Source organism: Pyrgilauda ruficollis, unplaced genomic scaffold (genome assembly GCF_017590135.1).
Source record: "Pyrgilauda ruficollis isolate IOZ18807 unplaced genomic scaffold, ASM1759013v1 scaffold119, whole genome shotgun sequence".
Classification (NCBI taxonomy): domain Eukaryota; kingdom Metazoa; phylum Chordata; class Aves; order Passeriformes; family Passeridae; genus Pyrgilauda; species Pyrgilauda ruficollis.
Window position 1 is genome coordinate 1,636,192 of NW_024510210.1, and position 14,490 is coordinate 1,650,681.

The 14,490-nt window shown below is 44.2% G+C and overlaps 1 protein-coding gene across 10 annotated transcripts in view; it reads right to left on the bottom strand.

Annotated features, from left to right (window-relative positions):
* The window catches only part of MICAL2 (microtubule associated monooxygenase, calponin and LIM domain containing 2), a 73,634-nt gene extending 59,144 nt beyond the window's left edge, over positions 1-14,490 (bottom strand). For 3 of the 10 annotated variants that reach the window (XR_005956704.1, XR_005956697.1, XR_005956702.1), the window contains exon 1: positions 12,546-12,664. The gene's annotated coding sequence lies outside the window, so the exon portion shown is untranslated. Of the gene's footprint in view, positions 1-12,545; positions 12,665-14,391 lie in introns of those variants that run through there. The other 7 variants (XR_005956703.1, XR_005956699.1, XR_005956698.1 and 4 more) reach the window with 5 other exon arrangements.

Sequence of the window (14,490 nt, forward strand, 5' to 3'; positions counted from 1 at the left end):
GTTCAGGGTTTTCTGAAGCAAAACCATGAAATTATGGCTGTGCTGAAGCAAACACTCCAGGTTATGTCTTGGGGGAGAAAAAGAACAGCACCATCATTAGTTTTCATAGATTTGTGCCAAAAGCTCTCAGGAGTTTGTTTCAGATCATCTTTCCAAGCATGGATCTGTAGATCTCTGCTCTCCAGTATGTGTTCCTCTGGTTACTGGGGCTGTGGCAATTACCCAAGAGGAATAAACAGCTGGCACTGGGGCTGCAAGACCCTGAGGGCTCCAGTCCACAATAATTCATTTGGCAGAGCTGCCCTCATCTGTAGACATCAGACTTCCAGATCAGTAGCGAGGATTAATCCATTGAAAACACAGACAGGATTGCTTTGCCAATGATCAAAGAAATGAAATATTCTGGGCAATATTTCATATGCATACACACACATTTTTAGGAATCAACACATTCCATTGCTGTAATTTTTTTTTTTTTTTTCCAACATAAGGTAGCACACAGTTCTTCCTGTGTTTTACTGGGGCATTAATGTTATCAGATCACACTGAAATCCATGGAAACCACAAAGTTAAAGAATCAAAGACCCCCAAAAGCAGTTTTGAGTTGTAAATGATAGGTTCCTTGGGCGCAGCAATGTCAATTCACCACCAAAAACCAGCCACTGAATGGCAGTGGAGAACTGAGAAGCTGCACCCAGACGAGTCAGCCAGAGGGTGATGGGAAACCAGAAGATTAAGCTAAACACCAAACTCTGCTCCAAGAAGCATTTACATAAAAAGACAAAAACAGAAAGAAAGCTACTGTGTTAGTTTTGTATCTGTTTTATGTTTTTTGTCCTTGTAAATTGCACCCACAGTTACCAGAAGAGATTGGAAAAGACATAGTTTCTGAAAGTAGAAACAGTATTTTTGGAAGAAAATGTGCAGGACAATTTCTACCCTCCCTCTGCCCAGACTTCCCAAAAAATGAAGAAAAACAAAGTATAAAAAAAACCCCAAACATGCCAAGAGAGTTACAAAAACATAATCCATTTCTGCTGCAGAAAAATCCTCACAGTCAAGGTATAGAATATAACCTGAAATATTAGTTTTGGGATATCCACCAGAAAAAGGAAAAAGAAAAGACCCATGGGAGTAATAGAGTAATACACTAGGAAGTAGTCCCATCAAGAAATTAAAAAGAAACTCTGAAGGCAGAACATCATTAACCAACAGCAGGAGGGATGACAAATGCATCACTGTTTTCACAAGGCAAACTGAGATATAGTCAGGATTAAATTATGATTCATCTTCTCCAGCACAGCAAAGTTTACTAGAAACTGTGAAATACCAAAAAAACACTTCTTAATCATAATTGTTCATCACACAGCCTGAGGTTTTTCTCTATGTAAGTCCTATCAACAGTATCGAAGGTCAGAGGTGGTTGCACCTTCTCTGTTGAAGTCTTTATGCAACAATGGCCATTTGCTTCCAGTCATCTCCCAGACTGAATGACCCGTGCTGTAATATGTAGATGTTACCATCATGCCCTTCATTAGTCATCCATTCATTTGGAAAACTTTATCACGTACCTGTATTTCACTGCATGGAAGTGGGCAGTCACTGTAGGAATGCAACACTTTTAAAGTGCCAAGGCAAAGGACAATGTGGATTTTTTCCTAAAAGGTTACTTTTCTCACTGTCATCTAGTCCTAACATTCATTTGACTGTACAGAAGAGTCAAAATCTCTCAGTGAAAGCATGCATCTGTGGCCAGCATCAACACACATACCTGAAAGGCAACGTGAACAGGGCATCTAAAGAGTTGAGCCTGTGTAAGTGCAGAAACATCACAGGTATGTTACACAGACCCAGGAAGTTTCAAGGCAGCGCTGCCGCTTCATTGCCATATATTGACATGAGGTGAGGTGGAGCAGCCACAGCTGACTGGGCATCCTGAAATGCTGCCATGTGTGACTGCACGGTGCTTACTTGAGCGTGGTGTTTTCAGGGTAGAGGAGATAAGAGGCATCACATTTCTTCCTACAGCTACAGGAAGACAGAGCTCAAGCTGCTTTGGTGCCCCAACTCCCAAACAGCCTGTAATTTTCACAGAGGGAAGGGATTAACTGGTTCGGGGCTCACAGGGTGCCCGGTACCCAAGGTGCTGGTTAGAACTGGCTTTGTTAGAGAAAGCAACAATTTAGGAAGGCAAGTGGTTTGCAGAAAACATCTTGGGTCAAGTTGGTTTTGCTTTAGCTGAGCCCACATCGCTGATCCCCTGGGCATCATGTTCCTCCCTCACTGTGCGTGCTCTGCCAAGAGCAGGGACTGAGGAATGGGGACAGTCAGAACATTGGAAGTTTTCATCCAACTGCTGATCAGGAAACCCAGAATCCCTTCATCCAATGTACCTACACAAAGCAGACCAACTGAAGACACTGAAGATGTATTTCATTATTACAGTTCCTTAATATACAGTTCAAAGAGCTTTAGTATTCCCCAATTTATAGAGACCAAGAAGGAGAACAGAGAACTGATCTTCAGAAAAAGGATGGAGAGAAAAATGTGTAAATCTGAACTATTCCCAAAAGAAATACTGTTTAGTTCTCCACTTTACAAATATAATTTTTTAAAAAACATTTTGTTACTGAGCCCAAGACCTTATGCTGGCTTGGACTTCATTTTGTTGCTATATCAGTACAGATTTCTCCCTCTCTTCTGCATACAGGTAAACAGTATTGCTTTTATTTCACTGAAATGTGTAACCAGATCTTTATCTATGCTCCAGTTATCAAGGTTTAGTTTATAAGGAATAAAGAGTTGGCTAATGCCTTAATACTGTATTACCAGTGTGATTAAATACCAACACAACCAGTGCCTCAAAAGCCATATGCACAGAACAGGCTTTGTTGCAGCATCTTTCAAAAGTAGGACATCCTTGGAGTTCACTACATGGGCTCTGAGGTCACAAACCCATGAAAACAGAACAGAAACTCAGCTTTTCTATCCAGACAGGGATTTTTTAATATATTTTATCCTCCCCCAACAATTGCTTGGAACTGCTACTTTGATTACCAAAGAGAAAAAGCCAGTGATACACTGCATTAAAAAAGTTTGGGACACCTGGTTGGCACACCAGGTCCAAAAAGATACATTTTACATGCTGTGAGCTCACCCACATCAAGGGGAAAAAAATTTGAATCAACAGAAAAACTAAATCTCAGGTGAAGATGAAAGGATATTTATATCAGCTCTGGAAACAAAAATTTCAAGAAACAGTGCTTTATTTTGTGTGTAAGTTATACCACAGCCAGATATGACTTAAAAGAAAACTCACATAAGCAACCAGAGTAAAAAAAAAAAAAAAATAAAGAAAAAGTTCACATGCCAGGCCAGGTATTTCCATAATGCATTTCCAAATCAGAAAACCTTATGAAAGGAAGTCTGGAAGTGACCGCAACAATCACTGAGTCAGTCCATTTCCTTAAGGTACAACATGAGAGGTTTTACCCCTGCCCTCATTCCTGCCAGCGCAGAGCACTGTGAAGCACATTAAGTTCAAATCCTCCAGCACCTCCCGTGTGCAGAACAGACTATCCCAGCACAGGCTGGGAACATCCCTTGGTGCTGCTCCTGGTGCTCGTGTTCCTACCAAAGCCAGACTGAGCACCACTTCTTCACTGATGCTATCAACTTCAGGCAGTTCCCTTCAAAATGGGCACATCAGACACAGCAGTCTGTGCCTGGGAGAAACGGGCTCCTCTCTGGGCAGATTAACCTGCTACCTCAAACTGCCTGTTTAAAACCACACACACACAGATCCACGGAATGTTACAGTGATTTGGCTTGGGAGCACATATTCCAGCGCTCCTGCTGCCACTAATGATGTGGAGCCTTCTACAGGATAAACTTTTGCTGTGTTTCATTTGATGGCTTATCTGTCCTCCATGATCAGAATTCTGCCTCCCTCCACCACACCCAGCAGGGGCTCTTCCACCTCTGCCCTTTGCTGACCACCAGTCCTGCCAGAGAACACAATCTGGGGGAGTAACACAAGGCACCACAGAAAAACCTCAAAAGCCTTGGTAATGAAGGGTTTGCTCACCAGATGCCCTAATGCATAAGTCAATGACATCCAGAAAAGTTTATCCCTAGCTTTCTGTGATTGACAGGACAAGCTAATAGTGCTAGAATTCTGTTTTCTTCACTGGACAAAAGATGCCATAGGTTTTCATAAAAGAAGACTAAAAAAATTGTGAAGAGGTACAAGTTACAGATGTTGAGTTGGCTGCTACAACCCTCCTCATGCTGCCTGTGAATATATAAACAGAGTCTAAGGGAGATTGCTAGGAAAAAAGTGCAGAAGGCAGCACTGCACTGGATTCCTAACATCCAGCATATCAACTAATTATGAATCAACTTTTGCAGAGCCCATTTCCCCAAGGCATCTTGGCAGGCAGGGTATGGCAACACATGTGAACAGTTCACCTGGGTATTTTCAGGTCAGTGCAGCACCAGGCAGAGAGCACCCTCGCTTTCCAAAAACAGAAGCTGACAGCTTTGCACGGGCCCCTTCCAGCCCAAATTCTTGCTGCTAGGGCAGCTGCACTTAGGTGCTGGCTCCTTTACCTTTCCTGGCAGGGCCACTCTGGAGTCACCCTGTCTCGTCTGGCAGCTCTTAGGCAGAGCCCTGATCATCTCCAGCAGGTTAAAAGGTCAGCTGAGTAAATCTGCTTAAGGCAGAGCCCGGCAGGCAGGGCCAAGGATCACAACAAGGACGTCCAGCATTGCCACTGCTGATGTGGCTTCACCACTCTGGGTCTGCCAAGCGCTGGAGCGGGAGAGGAAACACCCTGGGCACGGGGGAAGAGTGCACCCAGCTCTGATAGACTGTGACTGCACAGGCACAGACACTTCTGGGGTTAAATACAACAAATACAACGTCCTTGCACTCCCAGACTGAAAGCCCAGATTTCAGCAACAGCTACCTACACAATCACCAGGTGGTTTTCTCCCCTTTCTTACCTATGCCCTGTTTTCATGAACCCTGCAAGGCTGCACTCACCAGTGCATCTCACAGCTCAAAGGTGACAGTTTTACTGCTGGAAGTTTAGTCAACAGCGATAAGAACATAATCTAGAATACAGGCTTAGAGGAGAAAAGAAACAGGTAAAGGCAAAGAAACTGAATGAGCAATTAAAGTACAATTTGGTGGAAGAAAGAACCTTCAGCCCAAGTCTTGCTGCCACGGACACTTTCTGACAGAAGTTCGCAACAGCCTTGTAAGTGACACTGTCCAAAACCGCCAAGTCACAGTATCTTTAGTGAAATTTTCAAACATGCTATACAAGCAAAAAGCTCAGCTGTCTCCACCTCTCCTGAGCATTGGCAAGGTTATCATTACAGTGTCACCGCTGTAAAACAAACCCAGTCATCTACAATTGCAGCACGGAGAGGATGGCTCTGCTGAGAGCAGGGGAGGGACGGCACCTGCCAGGGTGTGCCAAGCGAAACTTGCCATCAGCACTGCACATGACTAAGCACGTACTGCCTATGCCAATAGCCAGGCACCCAGCTGAAAGAAAGGTAATTTCTCCTTACCTGCCCCCTCCCACCGATCACTGAATACGGGAAAGCCAGAGCATTGCAAATGAAGTTTGAGAAACCTTATGAATAAAAAAAAAGCCCAACATATCACAAGATGCAAAACAACTCTTCACACAGGACAGTGACTACAAATACTCTTTATAAGATTAAACTTCATCAAGTAAGAAATATCAGAAATGTGGACCCCGTTGCCAAAAATAGAAAGGAAATGCAGATACACTTAATGGAGACTCTCCACGTGAATACAGATCTGTTTGGTAATTAAATAATTCATAAATTTTACCCTTTTTGCTTCATTCTAATTGTGAGAGGTAATATTTATGTTGCCAATATTAGTTTCTAGTCCTGAGGTCCAAAATAATCTATTAGTTTTCATTTTAAATTCCCCACACCTGGCAGAAAAGAGACAAGCGCTCACTCCTCTGGATATTCTTCCTGAAGAAATCAGAATCGTCATTATAATCATAATAGAATCATCAGCCAAAAGGAAGAAAGCACTGTTTGGCTTCACGTCCTCCTCCAAAATTAAAAGAAACACTTATTTCAGCCCTGTGACGGGCAAAATATCCCAGCTAAATATTATACAACAGACAAAACCCAAAAGAAATGTAGAAAATTTGGAATCAAAGCACGAGGTGCTTCTTAGTATGACAAAGGTGCATTTTTTTTTCATTAGAGGAAACAGTCATTAAAAATAAACACAGTGGTAGCTTCCATGAACTCACCAGAAGCACTGATCACCTTACAATGCCTCTTGAAACCTACCAGTTTTCAAGTTGGGCAAAGTCATGAACTAAGTTGGCTTTTCAGAAGTCCCAGTAACTCTCTCTTGCCCACACTTTCCATCAATTTTGCACGTGGGTTGGCCTACTGGCTGCATAACTGATTAGGGAGAGAGGCAAGGAAAACCCTGCCATCTTTTGCTACTCCAGTAGAGCAAATAAAACTGAAAAATAGTGGTTCACATTCTTTGTTCACTAGGACTATTAAAGCAAAAAAAACCTGTGATATATCTGCATTGATATTTACCTTTAAATGAAATCTTGTGTGCAAATGTAAATCTGCTGTAGTATGTATGTCATTTCTGCATGTATCTTGGAAATTAATGAACTAAGAGAGACACTCAGATAATTACACAGTTGGTTTTCAGAAGCCAGTGGTTGTAGTTCTATTGGCTTGAGATTTCAAATGAGCCAAATTGTATCACAAACAGGTATCCTGTCAAGTTCTGGGTCAGAATCCACAAAACTTTATGACAAAAGGCAGAAGTTTCATATTGACACTGCTTTGCAGAACCACTTGAAGGATGCATACAGGTGCTGCCTTAGAAAAAGCTGAGCCAAGAAACTCTGTCAAACAGAACATTAAGTTATTAATGTGTTTTACTGAGCATCAGGCAGAACCTGGGACTAACCTCTGTAAGGGAAGAGTATTGTGAACAACACACTAAAATATCTCACCTTGCTCTGAAACAGCCATATAGTTCCTTTTGGTCTCTATTAATGCCTGATAAAATAATTGGAAGATATCTTTGATTCCATAACTGAGTTTCAAGATGCTCTACACACAAGTTACTAATACCATTAATCATTAAGTCAGGTAGTAGCTGAACAAGTAGCTATAGACAGGTGTGGTGGTCTATATCTAAATGCATAAATAGGGCCTTAAGATGTCAAGCTTCTGCAGTTGTCATGAAATAGCATCAGAAATTCTGCTGGAACCCTCTAAGTGCATGCACTCAGCAATCCTGAAGCCCTCTGTGTAAACATATTCAGCAAACAATCATAACTCTTTCTTCAGTCAAAAAGAAAACAGAGAAAATAACACTGTCCTTTGCATTTCTGCATAGCTAAGTGTGAGATAAAAACCTCGTGGCCCTCCTTTCCCACATAAATACACAGAGGTGAATGCTCCACTGTGACTTTTCATTCCCAGGTGGGAAGGAAACCCAGAGAGAAACCCTTCTCTCAGAGTGGGGTCCAGCACCCAGCTCTGCCAAGCTCTGGCACCTGACACTGCTCCTGTGCCAGCACCTGCTGCACCACATCTCCCAGAGCCACATCTCCCCTGCAGGGCTGCCAGCCCCAGGACACCCTAACTCTGCCCTGAAGCACAAACCTGCCCTGCCCGAGGTCAGCATCCTCCTGAGCCCTCCTCCAGGGGAGAACCGATGCTCCTGGAGGAAAAATGCTGCTCCCCTCTGTTCTGTTCAGTCTTTAACGTGAAATTGATACGTGATGTAGTCATCAGAATTACTCCACAGGGGATACTAAAGGCAGTCTTTTCCCCATGATCTGCACAAAGCTGACCTGGTGCACATTAACCTATTTTCCCTTCTGCTTATCTAAGCATCCCAGCTACAAATAAGATGTGGCTGAGCTGTATCACCCACCACCCCTGTGCTGCAGCTCAAATACCGACTGCCAGATATATCCCAGGTACCCAGGACAAGGCCCAGCACACCAGTAAGTATTTGCACATTGTCTCCAATTCCCTCTGCCACACAGGGTTATTTATACACTGTGTGACAGGGCAGCATCACACTGTGCTGTGTGCCAGCAGGGCAGGCAACAGACTCAAACCAATCCCTGCTCCTCGACATTTTCACCAGGAAGCAGGTCACAAACTGAGTAATACCAGCTTTGTGCACTGAAAAATGTGTGCTATTCACCCCCAGAAAATAAAGTTAACCACCCTAACCCTTATTCCCTCTCATACACAGCCCCCCAACAGAACAACAGAAAGATGGTTTCTTTTGTCTGAACAGATTCACTGTGATATATTTAGCTCTTTACACAAGCTTTACTCTTCCTAGTGCATTTTTGGGACACCTAATGTTGACTTGGTGCAACGGCAGAGTTTCTGAGAGTAAGTACAGTGAGAGGTATTTGATTACATCCACACACTCAGTTTCTGAATGCACCAATAGTTCATATTTATGGAGCTTGTGTCCAAGCCTTAACCATGCGCCTGTTTCTGACATTCAGTCAAGCACATTAATGTTCTGAATGCAAATATTGTACACAGGGGTGTCAGCTGTTACTTTTAAAAATCTATAGATAGAAATGGGAGGAACCTACACTCTGCATTCACACTGAAATCTTAAAAATGGGTCCAAATTTCAATATTCTTCTGTCCCTACAGCCATGTATTTACTGAAACAATTTTCTGAACTGCCAGAAACAGTTGGCTGCATAGGTGGCAACCATAGGAATTTGCAGCACTCAGTGAAAGGGGAAAATCAAACACCAAGCAGAAGGCCAGGAGATCAGATCTGAATGAGAACTCATTCACATAAATTATCCAAGCCCAAATATCACATTCCATCAAAGTTCTCTGAGTTCACCTAGGATGGAAATGAGACCTGGAGACGTAAGCTCTTGTGTCAGCATGCTCACTCCTTTACTGCCTCTGAAAGGAAAAAGGCAATGGCAATTCAAGTGCACAAGCAGATCCTGTGTCTGACCCACAGCTGGGGTGAGTGATGACACGGGGGTGATTAGCACTGACTGCATATTTACCACCATGAAGTCAAGCCCAACACAAGCCCATTTTTTCTTCTAATCAGCTCAGTTTGCTATTTTAAATTATTCCCAGATCAGTACAAGGCGCCGTAACGACAATCCATAAAAAACAGCCTGATAACAAGCGTGTAGAACAGGTGAACTTGTATGAAAGGAGGTCAAACTATGAATAAGCAGAAACCAAAAAGTACCCAGTATCTTGTGAAGTTCTCCTTTAACCAGTGGATTTCCTCAGCTAGAAAGGGTGTCAGCAGAGAACATTGCATTCCGTTCTGAATTCCTCCCTTGGCTTTTAGCAACTGCCTTCAGAGCCTGCATTTGTTTCTGTAAATCCTTCTGTGCTGCTCCCTGTGTGCATGAGTTTAGAGGGCAAGGGTATTGCACATCCCTGACACCACTAACAGATGGGGCTCACCTCAGCCAATAACACAGATTACAGTCTTTGCAATACACTCTTATCCGATTACACACAAAAAAGAATTCTGCTATCTGCCAAACACGAGTCTTCTCAAAAGACAGGGGAAAATCTGTCTTCTGCTCCACCTTTGTGTTTACAAAATTGTTATTTTTGATTTTTTTCCCTGGACTCCATCACACGTGATTTGTACATCATAGGCTAGGAAAAAAAATCTTGGAAGATTTAAAAGCTTTCCAGTTGGCTATGGGAGTCACCTGCTCAGGTATGAAAATGACAAAATATGTTACCAGAATCAGGTATTTTAATGCTGTTAGTCTTCTCAAAGTAACACTATATAATAAAAATAGCATGGTTCCAGTGTCTCACCACCCCCACGGCAAAAAACTTCTTCCTGATAGCTAATCTAATCCTGCTCTCTTTCAGTTTAAAGCCATTACCCTTCGTCCTATCACTATCTGCCCCTGTAAAAGGTTCCTCTCCAGCTCTCTTGTAGCCCCTTTTGGTACTGGAAGGGTGGTCTAAGGTCTGGTGAATTACCACAGGACTATTTGAAGTTGATTACAAAGCACCCCTGCTTATTCCCAACAAAAATTTCACATGGCTTTGGAAATTCTATTTTGATGCTTGGTGATGGCAGCAATAGAGAAGGATGAACTGTAGCACCCCTTTGGGCATTACTGAAGTCTAAACAGGCAATAAGCTGCAAGCTTAAAAGGTCTGAGAAGGATTTATGGTGGACTAAGGGATCCAAAGAAACTGCTTTTGAGGAAGCTAAAACTCCACAACAAACAATGCCAGGCACAGTCATTTTAAAAATGGAATTGGTAATGTCCCCGTGGCTGAATGCAGCAACTGGAGAAACTGCTGCCATTATTTCTCCAGAGCACAGCAGAGGGGATGCCAGAGCCAAGAACACTAGTCCATATAATTCCATCACACAATTCCATAAACCACCTGCCTCACCAGGTTTTGCCATCACAACTCTAGGGGACCAAGAGCAAGAAAAAACAAACCCAAGTTTTCTCCTAATTACATCAGTGCTACTGGGACATTGAAATAAGAACAATCAGAATTTAACTAAATATAAGCTACGGCAATAGTGTCTTTCTAATTTGTGTTGTGGTACCTTTCCTAACACAGGGGTTGCTCTTGTTCCTCTCCCCACACAGTAAATTGCCCACAGAAATTTGGAGGAGATAACAAAACCTCTGAAAACATAACCCCCACTGAACACAGGGTTATCAACCCAGAGCAGAGAGAAGGCTTGATAGCACACACAGCTCAGATTTAGGGACCTAAGTCTGAATTTTTTTCCTTTCATGGAACTAGGAGTCTAAAGATAATTTTGGGGAAGTTTTTACTTGCTTGTTAACGTAACTATGCATACATGAAAGAGTTAGTCATCTTCTCCAGGTCAAAAATAAACACAGCAATTTTCAGAATGTGTCACAATACAATATTAACTGCGTATCTGCACCGTCACTGAATCAGTGGACATTTAGCAGCCTTAATTTAGAAGATCTGTATTTTCTGGAATCAGTCTAATGTACCCTGAGCTACTAATACCACTTCTGAAAGAGTCAGTTTGCTGCATAAACACCTCTAAAACTGGTCCCAGTGATGAGAAACAAGCAGCGTGCCCTCCCTGCACAGCTGAGCTGCCAGACACAGAGCAGAGGCTGCACTTTTCAAGTTCATGGGCTCCTCACAGAAAGAGCTTGCATGGGAAAGGTGCAGCCAAGAACTTGCTCACGCACAAAACTCACACACCAAATTCCTGTTATACAGGTACACATCTATTACAGAGATGCATGCAAGCCAGGCTGCCAGCACAGACACAGAAAGCAATCCCCCAGCCTTTCTGCAGCTCCTTGACTCTGGATCCGACATGTGGGCAAGCTGAGAAAACAGAAGGACCATGGGGAGGCAGATCTTAGTTTCAGACACCTGAAATTATCTTCATTTTAAGGGAATCAAAACACACCATGCCCTTAAGAAGCAAAGCCTCTTCCACTAGGAAAAGAGAGCTTTTCTGCTGACACCAGGGGAATCAGAGTGAGGCAAAGAAACAGCCACAGGTTACCAAGCATTCACAACAAATGGAAGAGTCCCAATGGGAAACATACATTTCAGTTTTCCCTTTTCAAGGTACTAGTTATAAAATACCTGAGCAGTGAGACAGCTGGAGCAGATACAAGGTATGTGCTAAAAGAGGTGAAAGACTTAAAGCATAGTCATGAAGAAACTGGAGAGCAATCGCCTCTCCTGTTTACGGCTTCTTACACTTAAACAGCATCTCCAGCCAAAACACAGGCTCTCTCACCTCCACAAGGAATGGGATATCGACAGGAGACTAGAAAACCCTGCTTCAGCACATCTTAATAAAAATAAAACCTTTTCAGATCATCCCTCTGGATTCTAGGCGAAACTGAAGGAAATCTGATCTCCCCACAAAAACACCACCCTGATGTCAGGGATCTGGTAATGCCATACAACTTCAGAGCAACACTGAGGCAATTAACTAAAAACGGACAAAAAAGAAACTCAGAGTGAAACAGAGACGACTTCCCATTTGCATATGCTTTCCTTTATACTAATTTGTTAAGAAGTCACCTGATTTTGCAGATAGGGCAAGAAAAGTCACATCACTTGCGGCAGACCACACGGCAAGAGGAAGTGGAATGAAGCATGCTTCAGTTTCCCTGCAGAACTTCATTTCTCCACCACACACTCTAAGATGCAGCTGCAGTATTTTTTCCTACCACGAAAAGAACAGCTCCAACCAACATCGAACAGCGCTTTAAAAGGTGTATTTGCCAGGTATCAACGCTGCGGGTTAGCACGGGGAAGGACAGGTACGAGTCAAATGCCGTGTCACAAAGCAGCCTCCCAACACACAGACCCGCCGTGCAGAGGAACCAAGAGGCAGGGAAAGGACAGAGAACTCAGCAACCCCAAGTTTTAGGTGGAAAAGCCCATGGTGCCGGTGCTGTTAAGGCACGGTGCCCACTCACATCAGCTGATTTGTGAATACCGATATCTTCTGGCGTGTGTTAATGGGGACCCCATCATCCCAGGTGCCTGCTACTGCCACTGCAGGCTCTGCTATCTGCCCGAGGGGGAGGCAGCAGCGATAAGGAGGAGGTGGGGCAAGATTCAAGTCACGGGAGTGAAGTGGCTAATTACTCCTGTGAACAGCAAGTAAAACGGTTAAAAAGATACATTTTAGACTCTAAAGTTTGCGTGCTTCAAGCAGAGTACTGTAAATTTGTATGTTTTCTCTATTTCTAAAGAAGTAAAACGTGACAAAAAACTGAGACTAAGGTAAGATTCAGGCGAGTTAAGATTTAAGATCAGGGACATGCTGAGAGTTGAGTCAACAGTTTTAATTCTTAAAACCTTTACTGACCTCGTAATACAAAGAGAAAAAAAAAAAATCTCTAGAGTTAGGAGCAAAAGTCTGTTGCTGCTTCAGTGCAATTTCTTAGACACATCCTCCAGAAAGGACAAACCCTGTTTTTAGGCAAACACCCGGACACCTCAAACTAAGCATAAGTGGGCATACACTCAGTGCCTGTGTCAATGATAACAGACATGAATTCCAGCTCGGTTGTCAGACAATCTGTTTTCCACCCATGTAATATAATTAGCACCCAAAATAAAGTGGTGACGCGAGGGAAGCAAGATGCCCTCTTTTCTGCCAGATCAAGGCACTTCGTGAGCATCAATTAGATGTTAATGTCCCTGGGAGGCAAGCGTGACAAGTCTTATTAAGCCATTTTAAAGATTAGAACACTGAGTCACAGAGAGATTAAGAACTTCCTCAAAACCAAAAGCAGAGTCAGAGAGGGGGCAGCTACAGCCCAGCTGGGTCTGGCAGCAGAGGACTGCACTGCTCCACCCTACTGCAAGGTTCAGAGTCTCTAAAGAGAAAGGAAGGCAGGGGAAAAAAAAAAAAAAAAAAAAAAAAAAAAAAAAAAAAAAAAGAAGAAGAAGTAGTCCACGCTGCCATGAGGTTTCCTGTCCATACCAACACGCCTCCGTTTTGACCTGCAAGAGACCATCTTTAGATACAAGAATGCAGTCCCATTTCTACGCTCAGGTCTCATTTTGGCTGAAGGCATCAACAAGGTTGCCAACTGTAAACAGTTTTTAAAGTCGACAGAGACCTCCAGATCTTTTTCAATAAGCTTGAGAGAGAACATAGAAGTTTTTGATACTGGCTCAACCTTACAGGCGTAGGGGCAAATAAACGTACAATCACCGCTCCACGAGCCAGCTATCTGAATTCAAGTCACACGCTGAATTTACACGTGAAAAACGGAGTGAACACGACAAGACAATCGCTATTAACAAGCACTTCTAAGCGCAAAGAGAAACTCAGCAGATGACATTCTCAATTAGCCCAAAAGGTGAGCAGAGAAGGATGTTACGCTGATTAACACACTCATTAGGACGCGTCCAAACTAACAGCCCACTCCAGCGTTGTAACACGTCTGGAAAGCGCTCGGCTGCCTTAATCGCAGGGTACTCACAGAGCGAAAAGATTAGTTTGACTTTTCCTGCGTGGCCGTCCGAGCCAGCGCGGTGCCACCGTCCGGGAGGGCTCCGGGAGCGCGGCACCCGGACCCGCCAGAGGGGCACGGCACGGCACGGCTCGGCTCAGCCCGGCTCGGCTCAGCCCGGCGCACGGCTCGCACAGCCCGGCCGGCCCCGAGCGCCGCCGCCCGCGGAGCAGATCCCGGCTCGGGGCGCTCCCTCCCTGCCGCCCGCCCGCCCGCGGAGGGCCCCCCGTGCCCGGCGCCAGCCCGCGGGTCCCGCTCCCTGCCCCGCTCCCCTCCCCGCCCGGCCCCGCCGCACCTGCTCCGCCTGTCCCGCGGACCCAGCGGCTGCAGCGGCGCTGCCGCTCCTCATGCTGCCCGGCGCTGGCTCGGCGCGGCTCGCCGGGCTCGGGGCGGG